This window comes from Taudactylus pleione, unplaced genomic scaffold (genome assembly GCF_031769625.1).
Source record: "Taudactylus pleione unplaced genomic scaffold, aTauple2 ptg000070l, whole genome shotgun sequence".
Classification (NCBI taxonomy): Eukaryota; Metazoa; Chordata; class Amphibia; order Anura; family Myobatrachidae; genus Taudactylus; species Taudactylus pleione.
In genome coordinates, this window is record NW_028284472.1 from 17,439,743 (window position 1) to 17,467,286 (window position 27,544).

The following is a 27,544-nucleotide window of genomic DNA, read 5'->3' on the forward strand; positions in this document are numbered from 1 at the left end:
TCAGAATGAGGGGTATGTATTCTAAAACATCATAAAAAATGTCTCCCTACAGTCATTAATTGTGTACCACAAATTATGTCACTAAATCCGCATACTTAAAATAGGACTTGCACCAAATATCAGCAAGAGGAAGACTCAGATATAGCTGTTTTTGCATTTGGGAGAACTATTGTAAATATCTGACACTCCTTTGCCACTCTATGTATTCTACAACTGCTACAGTCGAACCAAGCGCTAAAACTGCCAGGGGCTCTGTGGCACAATGGATAGCACATTGGACTTCTAGTTGGTTGTAGTTATTCAAAGGTTGTGGGTTCGAGTCCCACCAGAGTCGTTCTTCAGTTTTAAATGCAAATATTTAAGATTTACATTCAACTTTTCATAACAATATGATTGGAGATTGGACATCCTTATACTACATAAACAATATAATGATCCGTTTTTGACTGGAAAGTCCCTTTCAAAGTTAGATCACAAGTTACAATGTAATTTCAGATTCCTTAAAACCAGTAATTGGTGTTTTGAAAACACTTTTGTCTCAGCTCAACTAGCCTTGCTCAGAATGAGGGGTATGTATTCTAAAACATCATAAAAAATGTCTCCCTACAGTCCTTAATTGTGTACCACAAATTATGTCACTAAATCCGCATACTTAAAATAGGACTTGCACCAAATATCAGCAAGAGGAAGACTCAGATATAGCTGTTTTTGCATTTCAGAGAACTATTGTAAATATCTGACACTCCTTTCCACTCTATGTATTCTACAAGTGCTACAATCGAACCAAGCGCTAAAACCACCAGGGGCTCTGTGGCACAATGGATAGCGCATTGGACTTCTAGTTGGTTGTAGTTATTCGAAGGTTGTGGGTTCGAGTCCCACCAGAGTCGTTCTTCAGTTTTAAATGCAAATATTTAAGATTTACATTCAACTTTTCATAACAATATGATTGGAGATTGGAGATCCTTATACTACATAAACAATATAATGATCGGTTGTTGACTGGAATGTCCCTTTCAAAGTTAGATTACAAGTTATAATGTGATTTCAGATTCCTTTAAACCAGTAATTGGTGTTTTGAAAACACTTTTGTCTCAGCTCAACTAGCCTTGCTCAGAATGAGGGGTATGTATTCTAAAACATCATAAAAAATGTCTCCATACAGTCCTTAATTGTGTACCACAAACTATGTCACTAAATCCGCATACTTAAAATAGGACTTGCACCAAATATCAGCAAGAGGAAGACTCAGATATAGCTGTTTTTGCATTTGGGAGAACTATTGTAAATATCTGACACTCCTTTGCCACTCTATGTATTCTACAAGTGCTACAGTCGAACCAAGCACAAAAACTGCCAGGAGCGCTGTGGTGCAATGGATAGCACGTTAGACTTCTAGTTGGTTGTAGTTATTCAAAAGTTGTGGGCTCGAGTCCCACCAGATTCATTCTTTAGTTTTAATTGCAAATATTTAGGATTTACATTCAACTTTTCATAACAATATTATTGGAGATTGGACATCCTTATACTACGTAAACAATATAATGATCGGTTGTTGACTGGAAAGTCCCTTTCAAAGTTAGATCACAAGTTACAATGAAATTTCAGATTCCTTTAAACCAGTAATTGGTGTTTTGAAAACACTTTTGTCTCTACTCAACTAGCCTTGCTTAGATTGAGTGGTATGTATTCTAAAACATCATAAAAAAATGTCTCCCTACAGTCCTTATTTGTGTACCACAAATTATGTCACTAAATCTGCATACTTAAAATAGGACTTGCACCAAATATCAGCAAGAGGAAGACTCAGATATAGCTGTTTTTGCATTTGGGAGAACTATTGTAAATATCTGACACTCCTTTGCCACTCTATGTATTCTATAAGTGCTACAGTCGAAACAAGTGCTAAAACAACCAGGGGCTCTGTGGCGCAATGGATAGCGCATTGGACTTCTAGTTGGTTGAAGTTATTCAAAGGTTCTGTGGCGCAATGGATAGCGCATTGGACTTCTAGTTGGTTGAAGTTATTCAAAGGTTGTGGGTTCGAGTCCCCCCAGAGTCGTTCTTCAGTTTTAAATGCAAATATTTAAGATTTACATTCAACTTTTCATAACAATATGATTGGAGATTGGACATCCTTATACTACATAAACAATATAATGATTGGTTGTTGACTGGAAAGTCCCTTTCAAAGTTAGATCACAAGTTACAATGTAATTTCAGATTCCTTTAAACCAGTAATTGGTGTTTTGAAAACACTTTTGTCTCTACTCAAATAGCCTTGCTTAGATTGAGTGGTATGTATTCTAAAACATCATAAAAAAATGTCTCCCTACAGTCCTTAATTGTGTACCACAAATTATGTCACTAAATCTGCATACTTAAAATAGGACTTGCACCAAATATCAGCAAGAGGAAGACTCGGATATAGCTGTTTTTGCATTTCAGAGAACTATTGTAAATATCTGACACTCCTTTGCCACTCTATGTATTCTACAAGTGCTACAGTCGAACCAAGCGCTAAATCTGCCAGGGACTCTGTGGCGCAATGGATAGCGCGTTGGACTTCTAGTTGGTTGTAGTTATTCAAAGGTTGTGGGTTCGAGTCCCACCAGAGTCGTTCTTCAGTTTTAAATGCAAATATTTAAGATTTACATTCAACTTTTCATAACAATATGATTGGAGATTGGACATCCTTATACTACATAAACAATATAATGATCCGTTTTTGACTGGAAAGTCCCTTTCAAAGTTAGATCACAAGTTACAATGTAATTTCAGATTCCTTAAAACCAGTAATTGGTGTTTTGAAAACACTTTTGTCTCAGCTCAACTAGCCTTGCTCAGAATGAGGGGTATGTATTCTAAAACATCATAAAAAATGTCTCCCTACAGTCCTTAATTGTGTACCACAAATTATGTCACTAAATCCGCATACTTAAAATAGGACTTGCACCAAATATCAGCAAGAGGAAGACTCAGATATAGCTGTTTTTGCATTTCAGAGAACTATTGTAAATATCTGACACTCCTTTCCACTCTATGTATTCTACAAGTGCTACAGTCGAACCAAGCGCTAAAACAGCCAGGGGCTCTTTGGCACAATGGATAGCGCATTGGACTTCTAGTTGGTTGTAGTTATTCAAAGGTTGTGGATTCGAGTCCCGCCAGAGTCGTTCTTCAGTTTTAAATGCAAATATTTAAGATTTACATTCAACTTTTCATAACAATATGATTGGAGATTGGACATCCTTATACTACATAAACAATATAATGATCCGTTTTTGACTGGAAAGTCCCTTTCAAAGTTAGATCACAAGTTACAATGTAATTTCAAATTCCTTAAAACCAGTAATTGGTGTTTTGAAAACACTTTTGTCTCTGCTCAACTAGCCTTGCTCAGATTGAGGGGTATGTATTCTAAAACATCATAAAAAATGTCTCCATACAGTCCTTAATTGTGTACCACAAATGATGTCACTAAATCCGCATACTTAAAATAGGACTTGCACCAAATATCAGCAAGAGGAAGACTCAGATATAGCTGTTTTTGCATTTGGGAGAACTATTGTAAATATCTGACACTCCTTTGCCACTCTATGTATTCTACAAGTGCTACAGTCGAACCAAGCACAAAAACTGCCAGGAGCGCTGTGGTGCAATGGATAGCACGTTAGACTTCTAGTTGGTTGTAGTTATTCAAAAGTTGTGGGCTCGAGTCCCACCAGATTCATTCTTTAGTTTTAATTGCAAATATTTAGGATTTACATTCAACTTTTCATAACAATATTATTGGAGATTGGACATCCTTATACTACGTAAACAATATAATGATCGGTTGTTGACTGGAAAGTCCCTTTCAAAGTTAGATCACAAGTTACAATGAAATTTCAGATTCCTTTAAACCAGTAATTGGTGTTTTGAAAACACTTTTGTCTCTACTCAACTAGCCTTGCTTAGATTGAGTGGTATGTATTCTAAAACATCATAAAAAAATGTCTCCCTACAGTCCTTATTTGTGTACCACAAATTATGTCACTAATTCCGCATACTTAAAGTAGGACTTGCACCATATATCAGCAAGAGGAAGACTTAGATATAGCTGTTTTTGCATTTGGGAGAACTATTGTAAATATCTGACACTCCTTTGCCACTCTATGTATTCTACAAGTGCTACAGTCGAACCAAGTGCTAAAACCACCAGGGGCTCTGTGGCGCAATGGATAGCGCATTGGACTTCTAGTTGGTTGAAGTTATTCAAAGGTTGTGGGTTCGAGTCCCACCAGAGTCATTCTTCAGTTTTAAAAGCAAATATTTAAGATTTACATTCAACTTTTCATAACAATATGATTGGAGATTGGAGATCCTTATACTACATAAACAATATAATGATCGGTTGTTGACTGGAAAGTCCCTTTCAAAGTTAGATTACAAGTTATAATGTGATTTCAGATTCCTTTAAACCAGTAATTGGTGTTTTGAAAACACTTTTGTCTCAGCTCAACTAGCCTTGCTCAGAATGAGGGGTATGTATTCTAAAACATCATAAAAAATGTCTCCCTACAGTCATTAATTGTGTACCACAAATTATGTCACTAAATCCGCATACTTAAAATAGGACTTGCACCAAATATCAGCAAGAGGAAGACTCAGATATAGCTGTTTTTGCATTTGGGAGAACTATTGTAAATATCTGACACTCCTTTGCCACTCTATGTATTCTACAACTGCTACAGTCGAACCAAGCGCTAAAACTGCCAGGGGCTCTGTGGCACAATGGATAGCACATTGGACTTCTAGTTGGTTGTAGTTATTCAAAGGTTGTGGGTTCAAGTCCCACCAGAGTCATTCCTCAGTTTTAAATGCAAATATTTAAGATTTACATTCAACTTTTCATAACAATATGATTGGAGATTGGACATCCTTATACTACATAAACAATATAATGATCCGTTTTTGACTGGAAAGTCCCTTTCAAAGTTAGATCACAAGTTACAATGTAATTTCAGATTCCTTAAAACCAGTAATTGGTGTTTTGAAAACACTTTTGTCTCAGCTCAACTAGCCTTGCTCAGAATGAGGGGTATGTATTCTAAAACATCATAAAAAATGTCTCCCTACAGTCCTTAATTGTGTACCACAAATTATGTCACTAAAGCCGCATACTTAAAATAGGACTTGCACCAAATATCAGCAAGAGGAAGACTCAGATATAGCTGTTTTTGCATTTGGGAGAACTATTGTAAATATCTGACACTCCTTTGCCACTCTATGTATTCTACAAGTGCTACAGTCGAACCAAGTGCTAAAACCGCCAGGGGCTCTGTGGCACAATGGATAGCGCATTGGACTTCTAGTTGGTTGTAGTTATTCAAAGGTTGTGGGTTCGAGTCTCACCAGAGTCGTTCTTCAGTTTTAAATGCAAATATTTAAGATTTACATTCAACTTTTCATAACAATATGATTGGAGATTGGAGATCCTTATACTACATAAACAATATAATGATCGGTTGTTGACTGGAATGTCCCTTTCAAAGTTAGATTACAAGTTATAATGTGATTTCAGATTCCTTTAAACCAGTAATTGGTGTTTTGAAAACACTTTTGTCTCAGCTCAACTAGCCTTGCTCAGAATGAGGGGTATGTATTCTAAAACATCATAAAAAATGTCTCCATACAGTCCTTAATTGTGTACCACAAACTATGTCACTAAATCCGCATACTTAAAATAGGACTTGCACCAAATATCAGCAAGAGGAAGACTCAGATATAGCTGTTTTTGCATTTGGGAGAACTATTGTAAATATCTGACACTCCTTTGCCACTCTATGTATTCTACAAGTGCTACAGTCGAACCAAGCACAAAAACTGCCAGGAGCGCTGTGGTGCAATGGATAGCACGTTAGACTTCTAGTTGGTTGTAGTTATTCAAAAGTTGTGGGCTCGAGTCCCACCAGATTCATTCTTTAGTTTTAATTGCAAATATTTAGGATTTACATTCAACTTTTCATAACAATATTATTGGAGATTGGACATCCTTATACTACGTAAACAATATAATGATCGGTTGTTGACTGGAAAGTCCCTTTCAAAGTTAGATCACAAGTTACAATGTTATTTCAGATTCCTTTAAACCTGTAATTCATGTTTTGAAAACACTTTTGTCTCAGCTCAACTAGCCTTGCTCAGATTGAGGGGTATGTATTCTAAAACATCATAAAAAATGTCTCCCTACAGTCATTAATTGTGTACCACAAATTATGTCACTAAATCCGCATACTTAAAATAGGACTTGCACCATATATCAGCAAGAGGAAGACTCAGATATAGCTGTTTTTGCATTTGGGAGAACTATTGTAAATATCTGACACTCCTTTGCCACTCTATGTATTCTACAAGTGCTACAGTCGAACCAAGTGCTAAAACCACTAGGGCCTCTGTGGCGCAATGGATAGCGCATTGGACTTCTAGTTGGTTGAAGTTATTCAAAGGTTGTGGGTTCGAGTCCCACCAGAGTCATTCTTCAGTTTTAAATGCAAAGATTTAAGATTTACATTCAACTTTTCATAACAATATGATTGGAGATTGGAGATCCTTATACTACATAAACAATATAATGATCGGTTGTTGACTGGAAAGTCCCTTTCAAAGTTAGATTACAAGTTATAATGTGATTTCAGATTCCTTTAAACCAGTAATTGGTGTTTTGAAAACACTTTTGTCTCAGCTCAACTAGCCTTGCTCAGAATGAGGGGTATGTATTCTAAAACATCATAAAAAATGTCTCCCTACAGTCATTAATTGTGTACCACAAATTATGTCACTAAATCCGCATACTTAAAATAGGACTTGCACCAAATATCAGCAAGAGGAAGACTCAGATATAGCTGTTTTTGCATTTGGGAGAACTATTGTAAATATCTGACACTCCTTTGCCACTCTATGTATTCTACAAGTGCTACAGTCGAACCAAGCACAAAAACTGCCAGGAGCGCTGTGGTGCAATGGATAGCACGTTAGACTTCTAGTTGGTTGTAGTTATTCAAAAGTTGTGGGCTCGAGTCCCACCAGATTCATTCTTTAGTTTTAATTGCAAATATTTAGGATTTACATTCAACTTTTCATAACAATATTATTGGAGATTGGACATCCTTATACTACGTAAACAATATAATGATCGGTTGTTGACTGGAAAGTCCCTTTCAAAGTTAGATCACAAGTTACAATGAAATTTCAGATTCCTTTAAACCAGTAATTGGTGTTTTGAAAACACTTTTGTCTCTACTCAACTAGCCTTGCTTAGATTGAGTGGTATGTATTCTAAAACATCATAAAAAAATGTCTCCCTACAGTCCTTATTTGTGTACCACAAATTATGTCACTAATTCCGCATACTTAAAGTAGGACTTGCACCATATATCAGCAAGAGGAAGACTTAGATATAGCTGTTTTTGCATTTGGGAGAACTATTGTAAATATCTGACACTCCTTTGCCACTCTATGTATTCTACAAGTGCTACAGTCGAACCAAGTGCTAAAACCACTAGGGCCTCTGTGGCGCAATGGATAGCGCATTGGACTTCTAGTTGGTTGAAGTTATTCAAAGGTTGTGGGTTCGAGTCCCACCAGAGTCATTCTTCAGTTTTAAATGCAAAGATTTAAGATTTACATTCAACTTTTCATAACAATATGATTGGAGATTGGAGATCCTTATACTACATAAACAATATAATGATCGGTTGTTGACTGGAAAGTCCCTTTCAAAGTTAGATTACAAGTTATAATGTGATTTCAGATTCCTTTAAACCAGTAATTGGTGTTTTGAAAACACTTTTGTCTCAGCTCAACTAGCCTTGCTCAGAATGAGGGGTATGTATTCTAAAACATCATAAAAAATGTCTCCCTACAGTCATTAATTGTGTACCACAAATTATGTCACTAAATCCGCATACTTAAAATAGGACTTGCACCAAATATCAGCAAGAGGAAGACTCAGATATAGCTGTTTTTGCATTTGGGAGAACTATTGTAAATATCTGACACTCCTTTGCCACTCTATGTATTCTACAAGTGCTACAGTCGAACCAAGCACAAAAACTGCCAGGAGCGCTGTGGTGCAATGGATAGCACGTTAGACTTCTAGTTGGTTGTAGTTATTCAAAAGTTGTGGGCTCGAGTCCCACCAGATTCATTCTTTAGTTTTAATTGCAAATATTTAGGATTTACATTCAACTTTTCATAACAATATTATTGGAGATTGGACATCCTTATACTACGTAAACAATATAATGATCGGTTGTTGACTGGAAAGTCCCTTTCAAAGTTAGATCACAAGTTACAATGAAATTTCAGATTCCTTTAAACCAGTAATTGGTGTTTTGAAAACACTTTTGTCTCTACTCAACTAGCCTTGCTTAGATTGAGTGGTATGTATTCTAAAACATCATAAAAAAATGTCTCCCTACAGTCCTTATTTGTGTACCACAAATTATGTCACTAATTCCGCATACTTAAAGTAGGACTTGCACCATATATCAGCAAGAGGAAGACTTAGATATAGCTGTTTTTGCATTTGGGAGAACTATTGTAAATATCTGACACTCCTTTGCCACTCTATGTATTCTACAAGTGCTACAGTCGAACCAAGTGCTAAAACCACTAGGGCCTCTGTGGCGCAATGGATAGCGCATTGGACTTCTAGTTGGTTGAAGTTATTCAAAGGTTGTGGGTTCGAGTCCCACCAGAGTCATTCTTCAGTTTTAAATGCAAAGATTTAAGATTTACATTCAACTTTTCATAACAATATGATTGGAGATTGGAGATCCTTATACTACATAAACAATATAATGATCGGTTGTTGACTGGAAAGTCCCTTTCAAAGTTAGATTACAAGTTATAATGTGATTTCAGATTCCTTTAAACCAGTAATTGGTGTTTTGAAAACACTTTTGTCTCAGCTCAACTAGCCTTGCTCAGAATGAGGGGTATGTATTCTAAAACATCATAAAAAATGTCTCCCTACAGTCATTAATTGTGTACCACAAATTATGTCACTAAATCCGCATACTTAAAATAGGACTTGCACCAAATATCAGCAAGAGGAAGACTCAGATATAGCTGTTTTTGCATTTGGGAGAACTATTGTAAATATCTGACACTCCTTTGCCACTCTATGTATTCTACAAGTGCTACAGTCGAACCAAGTGCTAAAACCACCAGGGGCTCCGTGGCACAATGGATAGCGCATTGGACTTCTAGTTGGTTGTAGTTATTCAAAGGTTGTGGATTCGAGTCCCACCAGAGTCGCTCTTCAGTTTTAAATGCAAATATTTAAGATTTACATTCAACTTTTCATAACAATATGATTGGAGATTGGACATCCTTATACTACATAAACAATATAATGATCGGTTTTTGACTGGAAAGTCCCTTTCAAAGTTAGATTACAAGTTATAATGTGATTTCAGATTCCTTTAAACCAGTAATTGGTGTTTTGAAAACACTTTTGTCTCAGCTCAACTAGCCTTGCTCAGAATGAGGGGTATGTATTCTAAAACATCATAAAAAATGTCTCCCTACAGTCATTAATTGTGTACCACAAATTATGTCACTAAATCCGCATACTTAAAATAGGACTTGCACCAAATATCAGCAAGAGGAAGACTCAGATATAGCTGTTTTTGCATTTGGGAGAACTATTGTAAATATCTGACACTCCTTTGCCACTCTATGTATTCTACAACTGCTACAGTCGAACCAAGCGCTAAAACTGCCAGGGGCTCTGTGGCACAATGGATAGCACATTGGACTTCTAGTTGGTTGTAGTTATTCAAAGGTTGTGGGTTCGAGTCCCACCAGAGTCATTCCTCAGTTTTAAATGCAAATATTTAAGATTTACATTCAACTTTTCATAACAATATGATTGGAGATTGGACATCCTTATACTACATAAACAATATAATGATCCGTTTTTGACTGGAAAGTCCCTTTCAAAGTTAGATCACAAGTTACAATGTAATTTCAGATTCCTTAAAACCAGTAATTGGTGTTTTGAAAACACTTTTGTCTCAGCTCAACTAGCCTTGCTCAGAATGAGGGGTATGTATTCTAAAACATCATAAAAAATGTCTCCCTACAGTCCTTAATTGTGTACCACAAATTATGTCACTAAATCCGCATACTTAAAATAGGACTTGCACCAAATATCAGCAAGAGGAAGACTCAGATATAGCTGTTTTTGCATTTCAGAGAACTATTGTAAATATCTGACACTCCTTTCCACTCTATGTATTCTACAAGTGCTACAGTCGAACCAAGCGCTAAAACCGCCAGGGGCTCTGTGGCACAATGGATAGCGCATTGGACTTCTAGTTGGTTGTAGTTATTCAAAGGTTGTGGGTTCGAGTCCCACCAGAGTCGTTCTTCAGTTTTAAATGCAAATATTTAAGATTTACATTCAACTTTTCATAACAATATGATTGGAGATTGGAGATCCTTATACTACATAAACAATATAATGATCGGTTGTTGACTGGAATGTCCCTTTCAAAGTTAGATTACAAGTTATAATGTGATTTCAGATTCCTTTAAACCAGTAATTGGTGTTTTGAAAACACTTTTGTCTCAGCTCAACTAGCCTTGCTCAGAATGAGGGGTATGTATTCTAAAACATCATAAAAAATGTCTCCATACAGTCCTTAATTGTGTACCACAAACTATGTCACTAAATCCGCATACTTAAAATAGGACTTGCACCAAATATCAGCAAGAGGAAGACTCAGATATAGCTGTTTTTGCATTTGGGAGAACTATTGTAAATATCTGACACTCCTTTGCCACTCTATGTATTCTACAAGTGCTACAGTCGAACCAAGCACAAAAACTGCCAGGAGCGCTGTGGTGCAATGGATAGCACGTTAGACTTCTAGTTGGTTGTAGTTATTCAAAAGTTGTGGGCTCGAGTCCCACCAGATTCATTCTTTAGTTTTAATTGCAAATATTTAGGATTTACATTCAACTTTTCATAACAATATTATTGGAGATTGGACATCCTTATACTACGTAAACAATATAATGATCGGTTGTTGACTGGAAAGTCCCTTTCAAAGTTAGATCACAAGTTACAATGAAATTTCAGATTCCTTTAAACCAGTAATTGGTGTTTTGAAAACACTTTTGTCTCTACTCAACTAGCCTTGCTTAGATTGAGTGGTATGTATTCTAAAACATCATAAAAAAATGTCTCCCTACAGTCCTTATTTGTGTACCACAAATTATGTCACTAATTCCGCATACTTAAAGTAGGACTTGCACCATATATCAGCAAGAGGAAGACTTAGATATAGCTGTTTTTGCATTTGGGAGAACTATTGTAAATATCTGACACTCCTTTGCCACTCTATGTATTCTACAAGTGCTACAGTCGAACCAAGTGCTAAAACCACTAGGGCCTCTGTGGCGCAATGGATAGCGCATTGGACTTCTAGTTGGTTGAAGTTATTCAAAGGTTGTGGGTTCGAGTCCCACCAGAGTCATTCTTCAGTTTTAAATGCAAAGATTTAAGATTTACATTCAACTTTTCATAACAATATGATTGGAGATTGGAGATCCTTATACTACATAAACAATATAATGATCGGTTGTTGACTGGAAAGTCCCTTTCAAAGTTAGATTACAAGTTATAATGTGATTTCAGATTCCTTTAAACCAGTAATTGGTGTTTTGAAAACACTTTTGTCTCAGCTCAACTAGCCTTGCTCAGAATGAGGGGTATGTATTCTAAAACATCATAAAAAATGTCTCCCTACAGTCATTAATTGTGTACCACAAATTATGTCACTAAATCCGCATACTTAAAATAGGACTTGCACCAAATATCAGCAAGAGGAAGACTCAGATATAGCTGTTTTTGCATTTGGGAGAACTATTGTAAATATCTGACACTCCTTTGCCACTCTATGTATTCTACAAGTGCTACAGTCGAACCAAGCACAAAAACTGCCAGGAGCGCTGTGGTGCAATGGATAGCACGTTAGACTTCTAGTTGGTTGTAGTTATTCAAAAGTTGTGGGCTCGAGTCCCACCAGATTCATTCTTTAGTTTTAATTGCAAATATTTAGGATTTACATTCAACTTTTCATAACAATATTATTGGAGATTGGACATCCTTATACTACGTAAACAATATAATGATCGGTTGTTGACTGGAAAGTCCCTTTCAAAGTTAGATCACAAGTTACAATGAAATTTCAGATTCCTTTAAACCAGTAATTGGTGTTTTGAAAACACTTTTGTCTCTACTCAACTAGCCTTGCTTAGATTGAGTGGTATGTATTCTAAAACATCATAAAAAAATGTCTCCCTACAGTCCTTATTTGTGTACCACAAATTATGTCACTAATTCCGCATACTTAAAGTAGGACTTGCACCATATATCAGCAAGAGGAAGACTTAGATATAGCTGTTTTTGCATTTGGGAGAACTATTGTAAATATCTGACACTCCTTTGCCACTCTATGTATTCTACAAGTGCTACAGTCGAACCAAGTGCTAAAACCACTAGGGCCTCTGTGGCGCAATGGATAGCGCATTGGACTTCTAGTTGGTTGAAGTTATTCAAAGGTTGTGGGTTCGAGTCCCACCAGAGTCATTCTTCAGTTTTAAATGCAAAGATTTAAGATTTACATTCAACTTTTCATAACAATATGATTGGAGATTGGAGATCCTTATACTACATAAACAATATAATGATCGGTTGTTGACTGGAAAGTCCCTTTCAAAGTTAGATTACAAGTTATAATGTGATTTCAGATTCCTTTAAACCAGTAATTGGTGTTTTGAAAACACTTTTGTCTCAGCTCAACTAGCCTTGCTCAGAATGAGGGGTATGTATTCTAAAACATCATAAAAAATGTCTCCCTACAGTCATTAATTGTGTACCACAAATTATGTCACTAAATCCGCATACTTAAAATAGGACTTGCACCAAATATCAGCAAGAGGAAGACTCAGATATAGCTGTTTTTGCATTTGGGAGAACTATTGTAAATATCTGACACTCCTTTGCCACTCTATGTATTCTACAAGTGCTACAGTCGAACCAAGTGCTAAAACCACCAGGGGCTCCGTGGCACAATGGATAGCGCATTGGACTTCTAGTTGGTTGTAGTTATTCAAAGGTTGTGGATTCGAGTCCCACCAGAGTCGCTCTTCAGTTTTAAATGCAAATATTTAAGATTTACATTCAACTTTTCATAACAATATGATTGGAGATTGGACATCCTTATACTACATAAACAATATAATGATCGGTTTTTGACTGGAAAGTCCCTTTCAAAGTTAGATTACAAGTTATAATGTGATTTCAGATTCCTTTAAACCAGTAATTGGTGTTTTGAAAACACTTTTGTCTCAGCTCAACTAGCCTTGCTCAGAATGAGGGGTATGTATTCTAAAACATCATAAAAAATGTCTCCCTACAGTCATTAATTGTGTACCACAAATTATGTCACTAAATCCGCATACTTAAAATAGGACTTGCACCAAATATCAGCAAGAGGAAGACTCAGATATAGCTGTTTTTGCATTTGGGAGAACTATTGTAAATATCTGACACTCCTTTGCCACTCTATGTATTCTACAACTGCTACAGTCGAACCAAGCGCTAAAACTGCCAGGGGCTCTGTGGCACAATGGATAGCACATTGGACTTCTAGTTGGTTGTAGTTATTCAAAGGTTGTGGGTTCGAGTCCCACCAGAGTCATTCCTCAGTTTTAAATGCAAATATTTAAGATTTACATTCAACTTTTCATAACAATATGATTGGAGATTGGACATCCTTATACTACATAAACAATATAATGATCCGTTTTTGACTGGAAAGTCCCTTTCAAAGTTAGATCACAAGTTACAATGTAATTTCAGATTCCTTAAAACCAGTAATTGGTGTTTTGAAAACACTTTTGTCTCAGCTCAACTAGCCTTGCTCAGAATGAGGGGTATGTATTCTAAAACATCATAAAAAATGTCTCCCTACAGTCCTTAATTGTGTACCACAAATTATGTCACTAAATCCGCATACTTAAAATAGGACTTGCACCAAATATCAGCAAGAGGAAGACTCAGATATAGCTGTTTTTGCATTTCAGAGAACTATTGTAAATATCTGACACTCCTTTCCACTCTATGTATTCTACAAGTGCTACAGTCGAACCAAGCGCTAAAACCGCCAGGGGCTCTGTGGCACAATGGATAGCGCATTGGACTTCTAGTTGGTTGTAGTTATTCAAAGGTTGTGGGTTCGAGTCCCACCAGAGTCGTTCTTCAGTTTTAAATGCAAATATTTAAGATTTACATTCAACTTTTCATAACAATATGATTGGAGATTGGAGATCCTTATACTACATAAACAATATAATGATCGGTTGTTGACTGGAATGTCCCTTTCAAAGTTAGATTACAAGTTATAATGTGATTTCAGATTCCTTTAAACCAGTAATTGGTGTTTTGAAAACACTTTTGTCTCAGCTCAACTAGCCTTGCTCAGAATGAGGGGTATGTATTCTAAAACATCATAAAAAATGTCTCCATACAGTCCTTAATTGTGTACCACAAACTATGTCACTAAATCCGCATACTTAAAATAGGACTTGCACCAAATATCAGCAAGAGGAAGACTCAGATATAGCTGTTTTTGCATTTGGGAGAACTATTGTAAATATCTGACACTCCTTTGCCACTCTATGTATTCTACAAGTGCTACAGTCGAACCAAGCACAAAAACTGCCAGGAGCGCTGTGGTGCAATGGATAGCACGTTAGACTTCTAGTTGGTTGTAGTTATTCAAAAGTTGTGGGCTCGAGTCCCACCAGATTCATTCTTTAGTTTTAATTGCAAATATTTAGGATTTACATTCAACTTTTCATAACAATATTATTGGAGATTGGACATCCTTATACTACGTAAACAATATAATGATCGGTTGTTGACTGGAAAGTCCCTTTCAAAGTTAGATCACAAGTTACAATGAAATTTCAGATTCCTTTAAACCAGTAATTGGTGTTTTGAAAACACTTTTGTCTCTACTCAACTAGCCTTGCTTAGATTGAGTGGTATGTATTCTAAAACATCATAAAAAAATGTCTCCCTACAGTCCTTATTTGTGTACCACAAATTATGTCACTAATTCCGCATACTTAAAGTAGGACTTGCACCATATATCAGCAAGAGGAAGACTTAGATATAGCTGTTTTTGCATTTGGGAGAACTATTGTAAATATCTGACACTCCTTTGCCACTCTATGTATTCTACAAGTGCTACAGTCGAACCAAGTGCTAAAACCACTAGGGGCTCTGTGGCGCAATGGATAGCGCATTGGACTTCTAGTTGGTTGAAGTTATTCAAAGGTTGTGGATTCGAGTCCCACCAGAGTTGTTCTTCAGTTTTAAATGCAAATATTTAAGATTTACATTCAACTTTTCATAACAATATGATTGGAGATTGGAGATCCTTATACTACATAAACAATATAATGATCGGTTTTTGACTGGAAAGTCCCTTTCAAAGTTAGATTACAAGTTATAATGTGATTTCAGATTCCTTTAAACCAGTAATTGGTGTTTTGAAAACACTTTTGTCTCAGCTCAACTAGCCTTGCTCAGAATGAGGGGTATGTATTCTAAAACATCATAAAAAATGTCTCCCTACAGTCATTAATTGTGTACCACAAATTATGTCACTAAATCTGCATACTTAAAATAGGACTTGCACCAAATATCAGCAAGAGGAAGACTCAGATATAGCTGTTTTTGCATTTGGGAGAACTATTGTAAATATCTGACACTCCTTTGCCACTCTATGTATTCTACAAGTGCTACAGTCGAACCAAGTGCTAAAACCGCCAGGGGCTCTGTGGCACAATGGATAGCGCATTGGACTTCTAGTTGGTTGTAGTTATTCAAAGGTTGTGGGTTCGAGTCTCACCAGAGTCGTTCTTCAGTTTTAAATGCAAATATTTAAGATTTACATTCAACTTTTCATAACAATATGATTGGAGATTGGAGATCCTTATACTACATAAACAATATAATGATCGGTTGTTGACTGGAATGTCCCTTTCAAAGTTAGATTACAAGTTATAATGTGATTTCAGATTCCTTTAAACCAGTAATTGGTGTTTTGAAAACACTTTTGTCTCAGCTCAACTAGCCTTGCTCAGAATGAGGGGTATGTATTCTAAAACATCATAAAAAATGTCTCCATACAGTCCTTAATTGTGTACCACAAACTATGTCACTAAATCCGCATACTTAAAATAGGACTTGCACCAAATATCAGCAAGAGGAAGACTCAGATATAGCTGTTTTTGCATTTGGGAGAACTATTGTAAATATCTGACACTCCTTTGCCACTCTATGTATTCTACAAGTGCTACAGTCGAACCAAGCACAAAAACTGCCAGGAGCGCTGTGGTGCAATGGATAGCACGTTAGACTTCTAGTTGGTTGTAGTTATTCAAAAGTTGTGGGCTCGAGTCCCACCAGATTCATTCTTTAGTTTTAATTGCAAATATTTAGGATTTACATTCAACTTTTCATAACAATATTATTGGAGATTGGACATCCTTATACTACGTAAACAATATAATGATCGGTTGTTGACTGGAAAGTCCCTTTCAAAGTTAGATCACAAGTTACAATGAAATTTCAGATTCCTTTAAACCAGTAATTGGTGTTTTGAAAACACTTTTGTCTCTACTCAACTAGCCTTGCTTAGATTGAGTGGTATGTATTCTAAAACATCATAAAAAAATGTCTCCCTACAGTCCTTATTTGTGTACCACAAATTATGTCACTAATTCCGCATACTTAAAGTAGGACTTGCACCATATATCAGCAAGAGGAAGACTTAGATATAGCTGTTTTTGCATTTGGGAGAACTATTGTAAATATCTGACACTCCTTTGCCACTCTATGTATTCTACAAGTGCTACAGTCGAACCAAGTGCTAAAACCACCAGGGGCTCTGTGGCGCAATGGATAGCGCATTGGACTTCTAGTTGGTTGAAGTTATTCAAAGGTTGTGGGTTCGAGTCCCACCAGAGTCATTCTTCAGTTTTAAAAGCAAATATTTAAGATTTACATTCAACTTTTCATAACAATATGATTGGAGATTGGAGATCCTTATACTACATAAACAATATAATGATCGGTTGTTGACTGGAAAGTCCCTTTCAAAGTTAGATTACAAGTTATAATGTGATTTCAGATTCCTTTAAACCAGTAATTGGTGTTTTGAAAACACTTTTGTCTCAGCTCAACTAGCCTTGCTCAGAATGAGGGGTATGTATTCTAAAACATCATAAAAAATGTCTCCCTACAGTCATTAATTGTGTACCACAAATTATGTCACTAAATCTGCATACTTAAAATAGGACTTGCACCAAATATCAGCAAGAGGAAGACTCAGATATAGCTGTTTTTGCATTTGGGAGAACTATTGTAAATATCTGACACTCCTTTGCCACTCTATGTATTCTACAACTGCTACAGTCGAACCAAGCGCTAAAACCGCCAGGGGCTCTGTGGCACAATGGATAGCACATTGGACTTCTAGTTGGTTGTAGTTATTCAAAGGTTGTGGGTTCGAGTCCCACCAGAGTCATTCTTCAGTTTTAAATGCAAATATTTAAGATTTACATTCAACTTTTCATAACAATATGATTGGAGATTGGACATCCTTATCCTACATAAACAATATAATGATCGGTTGTTGACTGGAAAGTCCCTTTCAAAGTTAGATTACAAGTTATAATGTGATTTCAGATTCCTTTAAACCAGTAATTGGTGTTTTGAAAACACTTTTGTCTCAGCTCAACTAGCCTTGCTCAGAATGAGGGGTATGTATTCTAAAACATCATAAAAAATGTCTCCCTACAGTCATTAATTGTGTACCACAAATTATGTCACTAAATCCGCATACTTAAAATAGGACTTGCACCAAATATCAGCAAGAGGAAGACTCAGATATAGCTGTTTTTGCATTTGGGAGAACTATTGTAAATATCTGACACTCCTTTGCCACTCTATGTATTCTACAACTGCTACAGTCGAACCAAGCGCTAAAACTGCCAGGGGCTCTGTGGCACAATGGATAGCACATTGGACTTCTAGTTGGTTGTAGTTATTCAAAGGTTGTGGGTTCAAGTCCCACCAGAGTCATTCCTCAGTTTTAAATGCAAATATTTAAGATTTACATTCAACTTTTCATAACAATATGATTGGAGATTGGACATCCTTATACTACATAAACAATATAATGATCCGTTTTTGACTGGAAAGTCCCTTTCAAAGTTAGATCACAAGTTACAATGTAATTTCAGATTCCTTAAAACCAGTAATTGGTGTTTTGAAAACACTTTTGTCTCAGCTCAACTAGCCTTGCTCAGAATGAGGGGTATGTATTCTAAAACATCATAAAAAATGTCTCCCTACAGTCCTTAATTGTGTACCACAAATTATGTCACTAAATCCGCATACTTAAAAGAGGACTTGCACCAAATATCAGCAAGAGGAAGACTCAGATATAGCTGTTTTTGCATTTCAGAGAACTATTGTAAATATCTGACACTCCTTTCCACTCTATGTATTCTACAAGTGCTACAGTCGAACCAAGCGCTAAAACCGCCAGGGGCTCTGTGGCACAATGGATAGCGCATTGGACTTCTAGTTGGTTGTAGTTATTCCAAGGTTGTGGGTTCGAGTCCCACCAGAGTCGTTCTTCAGTTTTAAATGCAAATATTTAAGATTTACATTCAACTTTTCATAACAATATGATTGGAGATTGGAGATCCTTATACTACATAAACAATATAATGATCGGTTGTTGACTGGAATGTCCCTTTCAAAGTTAGATTACAAGTTATAATGTGATTTCAGATTCCTTTAAACCAGTAATTGGTGTTTTGAAAACACTTTTGTCTCAGCTCAACTAGCCTTGCTCAGAATGAGGGGTATGTATTCTAAAACATCATAAAAAATGTCTCCATACAGTCCTTAATTGTGTACCACAAACTATGTCACTAAATCCGCATACTTAAAATAGGACTTGCACCAAATATCAGCAAGAGGAAGACTCAGATATAGCTGTTTTTGCATTTGGGAGAACTATTGTAAATATCTGACACTCCTTTGCCACTCTATGTATTCTACAAGTGCTACAGTCGAACCAAGCACAAAAACTGCCAGGAGCGCTGTGGTGCAATGGATAGCACGTTAGACTTCTAGTTGGTTGTAGTTATTCAAAAGTTGTGGGCTCGAGTCCCACCAGATTCATTCTTTAGTTTTAATTGCAAATATTTAGGATTTACATTCAACTTTTCATAACAATATTATTGGAGATTGGACATCCTTATACTACGTAAACAATATAATGATCGGTTGTTGACTGGAAAGTCCCTTTCAAAGTTAGATCACAAGTTACAATGAAATTTCAGATTCCTTTAAACCAGTAATTGGTGTTTTGAAAACACTTTTGTCTCTACTCAACTAGCCTTGCTTAGATTGAGTGGTATGTATTCTAAAACATCATAAAAAAATGTCTCCCTACAGTCCTTATTTGTGTACCACAAATTATGTCACTAATTCCGCATACTTAAAGTAGGACTTGCACCATATATCAGCAAGAGGAAGACTTAGATATAGCTGTTTTTGCATTTGGGAGAACTATTGTAAATATCTGACACTCCTTTGCCACTCTATGTATTCTACAAGTGCTACAGTCGAACCAAGTGCTAAAACCACTAGGGGCTCTGTGGCGCAATGGATAGCGCATTGGACTTCTAGTTGGTTGAAGTTATTCAAAGGTTGTGGATTCGAGTCCCACCAGAGTTGTTCTTCAGTTTTAAATGCAAATATTTAAGATTTACATTCAACTTTTCATAACAATATGATTGGAGATTGGAGATCCTTATACTACATAAACAATATAATGATCGGTTTTTGACTGGAAAGTCCCTTTCAAAGTTAGATTACAAGTTATAATGTGATTTCAGATTCCTTTAAACCAGTAATTGGTGTTTTGAAAACACTTTTGTCTCAGCTCAACTAGCCTTGCTCAGAATGAGGGGTATGTATTCTAAAACATCATAAAAAATGTCTCCCTACAGTCATTAATTGTGTACCACAAATTATGTCACTAAATCTGCATACTTAAAATAGGACTTGCACCAAATATCAGCAAGAGGAAGACTCAGATATAGCTGTTTTTGCATTTGGGAGAACTATTGTAAATATCTGACACTCCTTTGCCACTCTATGTATTCTACAAGTGCTACAGTCGAACCAAGTGCTAAAACCGCCAGGGGCTCTGTGGCACAATGGATAGCGCATTGGACTTCTAGTTGGTTGTAGTTATTCAAAGGTTGTGGGTTCGAGTCTCACCAGAGTCGTTCTTCAGTTTTAAATGCAAATATTTAAGATTTACATTCAACTTTTCATAACAATATGATTGGAGATTGGAGATCCTTATACTACATAAACAATATAATGATCGGTTGTTGACTGGAATGTCCCTTTCAAAGTTAGATTACAAGTTATAATGTGATTTCAGATTCCTTTAAACCAGTAATTGGTGTTTTGAAAACACTTTTGTCTCAGCTCAACTAGCCTTGCTCAGAATGAGGGGTATGTATTCTAAAACATCATAAAAAATGTCTCCATACAGTCCTTAATTGTGTACCACAAACTATGTCACTAAATCCGCATACTTAAAATAGGACTTGCACCAAATATCAGCAAGAGGAAGACTCAGATATAGCTGTTTTTGCATTTGGGAGAACTATTGTAAATATCTGACACTCCTTTGCCACTCTATGTATTCTACAAGTGCTACAGTCGAACCAAGCACAAAAACTGCCAGGAGCGCTGTGGTGCAATGGATAGCACGTTAGACTTCTAGTTGGTTGTAGTTATTCAAAAGTTGTGGGCTCGAGTCCCACCAGATTCATTCTTTAGTTTTAATTGCAAATATTTAGGATTTACATTCAACTTTTCATAACAATATTATTGGAGATTGGACATCCTTATACTACGTAAACAATATAATGATCGGTTGTTGACTGGAAAGTCCCTTTCAAAGTTAGATCACAAGTTACAATGTTATTTCAGATTCCTTTAAACCTGTAATTCATGTTTTGAAAACACTTTTGTCTCAGCTCAACTAGCCTTGCTCAGATTGAGGGGTATGTATTCTAAAACATCATAAAAAATGTCTCCCTACAGTCATTAATTGTGTACCACAAATTATGTCACTAAATCCGCATACTTAAAATAGGACTTGCACCATATATCAGCAAGAGGAAGACTCAGATATAGCTGTTTTTGCATTTGGGAGAACTATTGTAAATATCTGACACTCCTTTGCCACTCTATGTATTCTACAAGTGCTACAGTCGAACCAAGTGCTAAAACCACTAGGGGCTCTGTGGCGCAATGGATAGCGCATTGGACTTCTAGTTGGTTGAAGTTATTCAAAGGTTGTGGGTTCGAGTCCCACCAGAGTCATTCTTCAGTTTTAAATGCAAAGATTTAAGATTTACATTCAACTTTTCATAACAATATGATTGGAGATTGGAGATCCTTATACTACATAAACAATATAATGATCGGTTGTTGACTGGAAAGTCCCTTTCAAAGTTAGATTACAAGTTATAATGTGATTTCAGATTCCTTTAAACCAGTAATTGGTGTTTTGAAAACACTTTTGTCTCAGCTCAACTAGCCTTGCTCAGAATGAGGGGTATGTATTCTAAAACATCATAAAAAATGTCTCCCTACAGTCATTAATTGTGTACCACAAATTATGTCACTAAATCCGCATACTTAAAATAGGACTTGCACCAAATATCAGCAAGAGGAAGACTCAGATATAGCTGTTTTTGCATTTGGGAGAACTATTGTAAATATCTGACACTCCTTTGCCACTCTATGTATTCTACAAGTGCTACAGTCGAACCAAGCACAAAAACTGCCAGGAGCGCTGTGGTGCAATGGATAGCACGTTAGACTTCTAGTTGGTTGTAGTTATTCAAAAGTTGTGGGCTCGAGTCCCACCAGATTCATTCTTTAGTTTTAATTGCAAATATTTAGGATTTACATTCAACTTTTCATAACAATATTATTGGAGATTGGACATCCTTATACTACGTAAACAATATAATGATCGGTTGTTGACTGGAAAGTCCCTTTCAAAGTTAGATCACAAGTTACAATGAAATTTCAGATTCCTTTAAACCAGTAATTGGTGTTTTGAAAACACTTTTGTCTCTACTCAACTAGCCTTGCTTAGATTGAGTGGTATGTATTCTAAAACATCATAAAAAAATGTCTCCCTACAGTCCTTATTTGTGTACCACAAATTATGTCACTAATTCCGCATACTTAAAGTAGGACTTGCACCATATATCAGCAAGAGGAAGACTTAGATATAGCTGTTTTTGCATTTGGGAGAACTATTGTAAATATCTGACACTCCTTTGCCACTCTATGTATTCTACAAGTGCTACAGTCGAACCAAGTGCTAAAACCACTAGGGCCTCTGTGGCGCAATGGATAGCGCATTGGACTTCTAGTTGGTTGAAGTTATTCAAAGGTTGTGGGTTCGAGTCCCACCAGAGTCATTCTTCAGTTTTAAATGCAAAGATTTAAGATTTACATTCAACTTTTCATAACAATATGATTGGAGATTGGAGATCCTTATACTACATAAACAATATAATGATCGGTTGTTGACTGGAAAGTCCCTTTCAAAGTTAGATTACAAGTTATAATGTGATTTCAGATTCCTTTAAACCAGTAATTGGTGTTTTGAAAACACTTTTGTCTCAGCTCAACTAGCCTTGCTCAGAATGAGGGGTATGTATTCTAAAACATCATAAAAAATGTCTCCCTACAGTCATTAATTGTGTACCACAAATTATGTCACTAAATCCGCATACTTAAAATAGGACTTGCACCAAATATCAGCAAGAGGAAGACTCAGATATAGCTGTTTTTGCATTTGGGAGAACTATTGTAAATATCTGACACTCCTTTGCCACTCTATGTATTCTACAAGTGCTACAGTCGAACCAAGTGCTAAAACCACCAGGGGCTCCGTGGCACAATGGATAGCGCATTGGACTTCTAGTTGGTTGTAGTTATTCAAAGGTTGTGGATTCGAGTCCCACCAGAGTCGCTCTTCAGTTTTAAATGCAAATATTTAAGATTTACATTCAACTTTTCATAACAATATGATTGGAGATTGGACATCCTTATACTACATAAACAATATAATGATCGGTTTTTGACTGGAAAGTCCCTTTCAAAGTTAGATTACAAGTTATAATGTGATTTCAGATTCCTTTAAACCAGTAATTGGTGTTTTGAAAACACTTTTGTCTCAGCTCAACTAGCCTTGCTCAGAATGAGGGGTATGTATTCTAAAACATCATAAAAAATGTCTCCCTACAGTCATTAATTGTGTACCACAAATTATGTCACTAAATCCGCATACTTAAAATAGGACTTGCACCAAATATCAGCAAGAGGAAGACTCAGATATAGCTGTTTTTGCATTTGGGAGAACTATTGTAAATATCTGACACTCCTTTGCCACTCTATGTATTCTACAACTGCTACAGTCGAACCAAGCGCTAAAACTGCCAGGGGCTCTGTGGCACAATGGATAGCACATTGGACTTCTAGTTGGTTGTAGTTATTCAAAGGTTGTGGGTTCGAGTCCCACCAGAGTCATTCCTCAGTTTTAAATGCAAATATTTAAGATTTACATTCAACTTTTCATAACAATATGATTGGAGATTGGACATCCTTATACTACATAAACAATATAATGATCCGTTTTTGACTGGAAAGTCCCTTTCAAAGTTAGATCACAAGTTACAATGTAATTTCAGATTCCTTAAAACCAGTAATTGGTGTTTTGAAAACACTTTTGTCTCAGCTCAACTAGCCTTGCTCAGAATGAGGGGTATGTATTCTAAAACATCATAAAAAATGTCTCCCTACAGTCCTTAATTGTGTACCACAAATTATGTCACTAAATCCGCATACTTAAAATAGGACTTGCACCAAATATCAGCAAGAGGAAGACTCAGATATAGCTGTTTTTGCATTTCAGAGAACTATTGTAAATATCTGACACTCCTTTCCACTCTATGTATTCTACAAGTGCTACAGTCGAACCAAGCGCTAAAACCGCCAGGGGCTCTGTGGCACAATGGATAGCGCATTGGACTTCTAGTTGGTTGTAGTTATTCAAAGGTTGTGGGTTCGAGTCCCACCAGAGTCGTTCTTCAGTTTTAAATGCAAATATTTAAGATTTACATTCAACTTTTCATAACAATATGATTGGAGATTGGAGATCCTTATACTACATAAACAATATAATGATCGGTTGTTGACTGGAATGTCCCTTTCAAAGTTAGATTACAAGTTATAATGTGATTTCAGATTCCTTTAAACCAGTAATTGGTGTTTTGAAAACACTTTTGTCTCAGCTCAACTAGCCTTGCTCAGAATGAGGGGTATGTATTCTAAAACATCATAAAAAATGTCTCCATACAGTCCTTAATTGTGTACCACAAACTATGTCACTAAATCCGCATACTTAAAATAGGACTTGCACCAAATATCAGCAAGAGGAAGACTCAGATATAGCTGTTTTTGCATTTGGGAGAACTATTGTAAATATCTGACACTCCTTTGCCACTCTATGTATTCTACAAGTGCTACAGTCGAACCAAGCACAAAAACTGCCAGGAGCGCTGTGGTGCAATGGATAGCACGTTAGACTTCTAGTTGGTTGTAGTTATTCAAAAGTTGTGGGCTCGAGTCCCACCAGATTCATTCTTTAGTTTTAATTGCAAATATTTAGGATTTACATTCAACTTTTCATAACAATATTATTGGAGATTGGACATCCTTATACTACGTAAACAATATAATGATCGGTTGTTGACTGGAAAGTCCCTTTCAAAGTTAGATCACAAGTTACAATGAAATTTCAGATTCCTTTAAACCAGTAATTGGTGTTTTGAAAACACTTTTGTCTCTACTCAACTAGCCTTGCTTAGATTGAGTGGTATGTATTCTAAAACATCATAAAAAAATGTCTCCCTACAGTCCTTATTTGTGTACCACAAATTATGTCACTAATTCCGCATACTTAAAGTAGGACTTGCACCATATATCAGCAAGAGGAAGACTTAGATATAGCTGTTTTTGCATTTGGGAGAACTATTGTAAATATCTGACACTCCTTTGCCACTCTATGTATTCTACAAGTGCTACAGTCGAACCAAGTGCTAAAACCACTAGGGGCTCTGTGGCGCAATGGATAGCGCATTGGACTTCTAGTTGGTTGAAGTTATTCAAAGGTTGTGGATTCGAGTCCCACCAGAGTTGTTCTTCAGTTTTAAATGCAAATATTTAAGATTTACATTCAACTTTTCATAACAATATGATTGGAGATTGGAGATCCTTATACTACATAAACAATATAATGATCGGTTTTTGACTGGAAAGTCCCTTTCAAAGTTAGATTACAAGTTATAATGTGATTTCAGATTCCTTTAAACCAGTAATTGGTGTTTTGAAAACACTTTTGTCTCAGCTCAACTAGCCTTGCTCAGAATGAGGGGTATGTATTCTAAAACATCATAAAAAATGTCTCCCTACAGTCATTAATTGTGTACCACAAATTATGTCACTAAATCTGCATACTTAAAATAGGACTTGCACCAAATATCAGCAAGAGGAAAACTCAGATATAGCTGTTTTTGCATTTGGGAGAACTATTGTAAATATCTGACACTCCTTTGCCACTCTATGTATTCTACAAGTGCTACAGTCGAACCAAGTGCTAAAACCGCCAGGGGCTCTGTGGCACAATGGATAGCGCATTGGACTTCTAGTTGGTTGTAGTTATTCAAAGGTTGTGGGTTCGAGTCTCACCAGAGTCGTTCTTCAGTTTTAAATGCAAATATTTAAGATTTACATTCAACTTTTCATAACAATATGATTGGAGATTGGAGATCCTTATACTACATAAACAATATAATGATCGGTTGTTGACTGGAATGTCCCTTTCAAAGTTAGATTACAAGTTATAATGTGATTTCAGATTCCTTTAAACCAGTAATTGGTGTTTTGAAAACACTTTTGTCTCAGCTCAACTAGCCTTGCTCAGAATGAGGGGTATGTATTCTAAAACATCATAAAAAATGTCTCCATACAGTCCTTAATTGTGTACCACAAACTATGTCACTAAATCCGCATACTTAAAATAGGACTTGCACCAAATATCAGCAAGAGGAAGACTCAGATATAGCTGTTTTTGCATTTGGGAGAACTATTGTAAATATCTGACACTCCTTTGCCACTCTATGTATTCTACAAGTGCTACAGTCGAACCAAGCACAAAAACTGCCAGGAGCGCTGTGGTGCAATGGATAGCACGTTAGACTTCTAGTTGGTTGTAGTTATTCAAAAGTTGTGGGCTCGAGTCCCACCAGATTCATTCTTTAGTTTTAATTGCAAATATTTAGGATTTACATTCAACTTTTCATAACAATATTATTGGAGATTGGACATCCTTATACTACGTAAACAATATAATGATCGGTTGTTGACTGGAAAGTCCCTTTCAAAGTTAGATCACAAGTTACAATGAAATTTCAGATTCCTTTAAACCAGTAATTGGTGTTTTGAAAACACTTTTGTCTCTACTCAACTAGCCTTGCTTAGATTGAGTGGTATGTATTCTAAAACATCATAAAAAAATGTCTCCCTACAGTCCTTATTTGTGTACCACAAATTATGTCACTAATTCCGCATACTTAAAGTAGGACTTGCACCATATATCAGCAAGAGGAAGACTTAGATATAGCTGTTTTTGCATTTGGGAGAACTATTGTAAATATCTGACACTCCTTTGCCACTCTATGTATTCTACAAGTGCTACAGTCGAACCAAGTGCTAAAACCACTAGGGGCTCTGTGGCGCAATGGATAGCGCATTGGACTTCTAGTTGGTTGAAGTTATTCAAAGGTTGTGGGTTCGAGTCCCACCAGAGTTGTTCTTCAGTTTTAAATGCAAATATTTAAGATTTACATTCAACTTTTCATAACAATATGATTGGAGATTGGAGATCCTTATACTACATAAACAATATAATGATCGGTTTTTGACTGGAAAGTCCCTTTCAAAGTTAGATTACAAGTTATAATGTGATTTCAGATTCCTTTAAACCAGTAATTGGTGTTTTGAAAACACTTTTGTCTCAGCTCAACTAGCCTTGCTCAGAATGAGGGGTATGTATTCTAAAACATCATAAAAAATGTCTCCCTACAGTCATTAATTGTGTACCACAAATTATGTCACTAAATCTGCATACTTAAAATAGGACTTGCACCAAATATCAGCAAGAGGAAGACTCAGATATAGCTGTTTTTGCATTTGGGAGAACTATTGTAAATATCTGACACT

The 27,544-nt window shown here is 36.2% G+C and overlaps 31 non-coding genes across 31 annotated transcripts; all 31 read left to right on the forward strand.

The window, feature by feature from the left end:
- Positions 1 to 248: 248 nt before the first annotated feature.
- On the forward strand, positions 249 to 334 carry TRNAR-UCU (transfer RNA arginine (anticodon UCU)). The gene is given in 2 exon segments: positions 249 to 285; positions 299 to 334. It is a non-coding gene; the product is annotated as a tRNA-Arg (tRNA).
- Positions 335 to 804: 470 nt separating this feature from the next.
- TRNAR-UCU (transfer RNA arginine (anticodon UCU)) lies at positions 805 to 890 on the forward strand. The gene is given in 2 exon segments: positions 805 to 841; positions 855 to 890. It is a non-coding gene; the product is annotated as a tRNA-Arg (tRNA).
- Positions 891 to 1,919: 1,029 nt separating this feature from the next.
- TRNAR-UCU (transfer RNA arginine (anticodon UCU)) lies at positions 1,920 to 2,062 on the forward strand. The gene is made up of 2 exons: positions 1,920 to 1,956; positions 2,027 to 2,062. It is a non-coding gene; the product is annotated as a tRNA-Arg (tRNA).
- A 472-nt stretch (positions 2,063 to 2,534) lies between these two features.
- On the forward strand, positions 2,535 to 2,620 carry TRNAR-UCU (transfer RNA arginine (anticodon UCU)). Its single transcript is given in 2 exon segments — positions 2,535 to 2,571; positions 2,585 to 2,620. It is a non-coding gene; the product is annotated as a tRNA-Arg (tRNA).
- A 1,585-nt stretch (positions 2,621 to 4,205) lies between these two features.
- On the forward strand, positions 4,206 to 4,291 carry TRNAR-UCU (transfer RNA arginine (anticodon UCU)). Its single transcript is given in 2 exon segments — positions 4,206 to 4,242; positions 4,256 to 4,291. It is a non-coding gene; the product is annotated as a tRNA-Arg (tRNA).
- Positions 4,292 to 4,762: 471 nt separating this feature from the next.
- Positions 4,763 to 4,848, forward strand: TRNAR-UCU (transfer RNA arginine (anticodon UCU)). The gene is given in 2 exon segments: positions 4,763 to 4,799; positions 4,813 to 4,848. It is a non-coding gene; the product is annotated as a tRNA-Arg (tRNA).
- A 471-nt stretch (positions 4,849 to 5,319) lies between these two features.
- Positions 5,320 to 5,405, forward strand: TRNAR-UCU (transfer RNA arginine (anticodon UCU)). Its single transcript is given in 2 exon segments — positions 5,320 to 5,356; positions 5,370 to 5,405. It is a non-coding gene; the product is annotated as a tRNA-Arg (tRNA).
- A 1,027-nt stretch (positions 5,406 to 6,432) lies between these two features.
- Positions 6,433 to 6,519, forward strand: TRNAR-UCU (transfer RNA arginine (anticodon UCU)). Its single transcript is given in 2 exon segments — positions 6,433 to 6,470; positions 6,484 to 6,519. It is a non-coding gene; the product is annotated as a tRNA-Arg (tRNA).
- A 1,028-nt stretch (positions 6,520 to 7,547) lies between these two features.
- TRNAR-UCU (transfer RNA arginine (anticodon UCU)) lies at positions 7,548 to 7,634 on the forward strand. Its single transcript is given in 2 exon segments — positions 7,548 to 7,585; positions 7,599 to 7,634. It is a non-coding gene; the product is annotated as a tRNA-Arg (tRNA).
- A 1,028-nt stretch (positions 7,635 to 8,662) lies between these two features.
- Positions 8,663 to 8,749, forward strand: TRNAR-UCU (transfer RNA arginine (anticodon UCU)). Its single transcript is given in 2 exon segments — positions 8,663 to 8,700; positions 8,714 to 8,749. It is a non-coding gene; the product is annotated as a tRNA-Arg (tRNA).
- A 1,028-nt stretch (positions 8,750 to 9,777) lies between these two features.
- TRNAR-UCU (transfer RNA arginine (anticodon UCU)) lies at positions 9,778 to 9,863 on the forward strand. The gene is given in 2 exon segments: positions 9,778 to 9,814; positions 9,828 to 9,863. It is a non-coding gene; the product is annotated as a tRNA-Arg (tRNA).
- Positions 9,864 to 10,333: 470 nt separating this feature from the next.
- Positions 10,334 to 10,419, forward strand: TRNAR-UCU (transfer RNA arginine (anticodon UCU)). The gene is given in 2 exon segments: positions 10,334 to 10,370; positions 10,384 to 10,419. It is a non-coding gene; the product is annotated as a tRNA-Arg (tRNA).
- Positions 10,420 to 11,447: 1,028 nt separating this feature from the next.
- TRNAR-UCU (transfer RNA arginine (anticodon UCU)) lies at positions 11,448 to 11,534 on the forward strand. The gene is given in 2 exon segments: positions 11,448 to 11,485; positions 11,499 to 11,534. It is a non-coding gene; the product is annotated as a tRNA-Arg (tRNA).
- A 1,028-nt stretch (positions 11,535 to 12,562) lies between these two features.
- On the forward strand, positions 12,563 to 12,649 carry TRNAR-UCU (transfer RNA arginine (anticodon UCU)). The gene is given in 2 exon segments: positions 12,563 to 12,600; positions 12,614 to 12,649. It is a non-coding gene; the product is annotated as a tRNA-Arg (tRNA).
- A 1,028-nt stretch (positions 12,650 to 13,677) lies between these two features.
- TRNAR-UCU (transfer RNA arginine (anticodon UCU)) lies at positions 13,678 to 13,763 on the forward strand. The gene is given in 2 exon segments: positions 13,678 to 13,714; positions 13,728 to 13,763. It is a non-coding gene; the product is annotated as a tRNA-Arg (tRNA).
- Positions 13,764 to 14,233: 470 nt separating this feature from the next.
- Positions 14,234 to 14,319, forward strand: TRNAR-UCU (transfer RNA arginine (anticodon UCU)). The gene is given in 2 exon segments: positions 14,234 to 14,270; positions 14,284 to 14,319. It is a non-coding gene; the product is annotated as a tRNA-Arg (tRNA).
- A 1,029-nt stretch (positions 14,320 to 15,348) lies between these two features.
- Positions 15,349 to 15,434, forward strand: TRNAR-UCU (transfer RNA arginine (anticodon UCU)). The gene is given in 2 exon segments: positions 15,349 to 15,385; positions 15,399 to 15,434. It is a non-coding gene; the product is annotated as a tRNA-Arg (tRNA).
- A 471-nt stretch (positions 15,435 to 15,905) lies between these two features.
- TRNAR-UCU (transfer RNA arginine (anticodon UCU)) lies at positions 15,906 to 15,991 on the forward strand. Its single transcript is given in 2 exon segments — positions 15,906 to 15,942; positions 15,956 to 15,991. It is a non-coding gene; the product is annotated as a tRNA-Arg (tRNA).
- A 1,029-nt stretch (positions 15,992 to 17,020) lies between these two features.
- On the forward strand, positions 17,021 to 17,106 carry TRNAR-UCU (transfer RNA arginine (anticodon UCU)). Its single transcript is given in 2 exon segments — positions 17,021 to 17,057; positions 17,071 to 17,106. It is a non-coding gene; the product is annotated as a tRNA-Arg (tRNA).
- Positions 17,107 to 17,577: 471 nt separating this feature from the next.
- Positions 17,578 to 17,663, forward strand: TRNAR-UCU (transfer RNA arginine (anticodon UCU)). The gene is given in 2 exon segments: positions 17,578 to 17,614; positions 17,628 to 17,663. It is a non-coding gene; the product is annotated as a tRNA-Arg (tRNA).
- A 471-nt stretch (positions 17,664 to 18,134) lies between these two features.
- Positions 18,135 to 18,220, forward strand: TRNAR-UCU (transfer RNA arginine (anticodon UCU)). Its single transcript is given in 2 exon segments — positions 18,135 to 18,171; positions 18,185 to 18,220. It is a non-coding gene; the product is annotated as a tRNA-Arg (tRNA).
- Positions 18,221 to 18,690: 470 nt separating this feature from the next.
- TRNAR-UCU (transfer RNA arginine (anticodon UCU)) lies at positions 18,691 to 18,776 on the forward strand. Its single transcript is given in 2 exon segments — positions 18,691 to 18,727; positions 18,742 to 18,776. It is a non-coding gene; the product is annotated as a tRNA-Arg (tRNA).
- Positions 18,777 to 19,805: 1,029 nt separating this feature from the next.
- On the forward strand, positions 19,806 to 19,891 carry TRNAR-UCU (transfer RNA arginine (anticodon UCU)). The gene is given in 2 exon segments: positions 19,806 to 19,842; positions 19,856 to 19,891. It is a non-coding gene; the product is annotated as a tRNA-Arg (tRNA).
- A 471-nt stretch (positions 19,892 to 20,362) lies between these two features.
- On the forward strand, positions 20,363 to 20,448 carry TRNAR-UCU (transfer RNA arginine (anticodon UCU)). Its single transcript is given in 2 exon segments — positions 20,363 to 20,399; positions 20,413 to 20,448. It is a non-coding gene; the product is annotated as a tRNA-Arg (tRNA).
- A 1,028-nt stretch (positions 20,449 to 21,476) lies between these two features.
- On the forward strand, positions 21,477 to 21,562 carry TRNAR-UCU (transfer RNA arginine (anticodon UCU)). Its single transcript is given in 2 exon segments — positions 21,477 to 21,513; positions 21,527 to 21,562. It is a non-coding gene; the product is annotated as a tRNA-Arg (tRNA).
- Positions 21,563 to 22,590: 1,028 nt separating this feature from the next.
- On the forward strand, positions 22,591 to 22,677 carry TRNAR-UCU (transfer RNA arginine (anticodon UCU)). Its single transcript is given in 2 exon segments — positions 22,591 to 22,628; positions 22,642 to 22,677. It is a non-coding gene; the product is annotated as a tRNA-Arg (tRNA).
- Positions 22,678 to 23,705: 1,028 nt separating this feature from the next.
- Positions 23,706 to 23,791, forward strand: TRNAR-UCU (transfer RNA arginine (anticodon UCU)). The gene is given in 2 exon segments: positions 23,706 to 23,742; positions 23,756 to 23,791. It is a non-coding gene; the product is annotated as a tRNA-Arg (tRNA).
- Positions 23,792 to 24,261: 470 nt separating this feature from the next.
- TRNAR-UCU (transfer RNA arginine (anticodon UCU)) lies at positions 24,262 to 24,347 on the forward strand. The gene is given in 2 exon segments: positions 24,262 to 24,298; positions 24,312 to 24,347. It is a non-coding gene; the product is annotated as a tRNA-Arg (tRNA).
- Positions 24,348 to 25,376: 1,029 nt separating this feature from the next.
- On the forward strand, positions 25,377 to 25,462 carry TRNAR-UCU (transfer RNA arginine (anticodon UCU)). Its single transcript is given in 2 exon segments — positions 25,377 to 25,413; positions 25,427 to 25,462. It is a non-coding gene; the product is annotated as a tRNA-Arg (tRNA).
- Positions 25,463 to 25,933: 471 nt separating this feature from the next.
- Positions 25,934 to 26,019, forward strand: TRNAR-UCU (transfer RNA arginine (anticodon UCU)). The gene is given in 2 exon segments: positions 25,934 to 25,970; positions 25,984 to 26,019. It is a non-coding gene; the product is annotated as a tRNA-Arg (tRNA).
- A 1,029-nt stretch (positions 26,020 to 27,048) lies between these two features.
- On the forward strand, positions 27,049 to 27,134 carry TRNAR-UCU (transfer RNA arginine (anticodon UCU)). Its single transcript is given in 2 exon segments — positions 27,049 to 27,085; positions 27,099 to 27,134. It is a non-coding gene; the product is annotated as a tRNA-Arg (tRNA).
- The last annotated feature ends 410 nt before the right edge of the window (positions 27,135 to 27,544 follow it).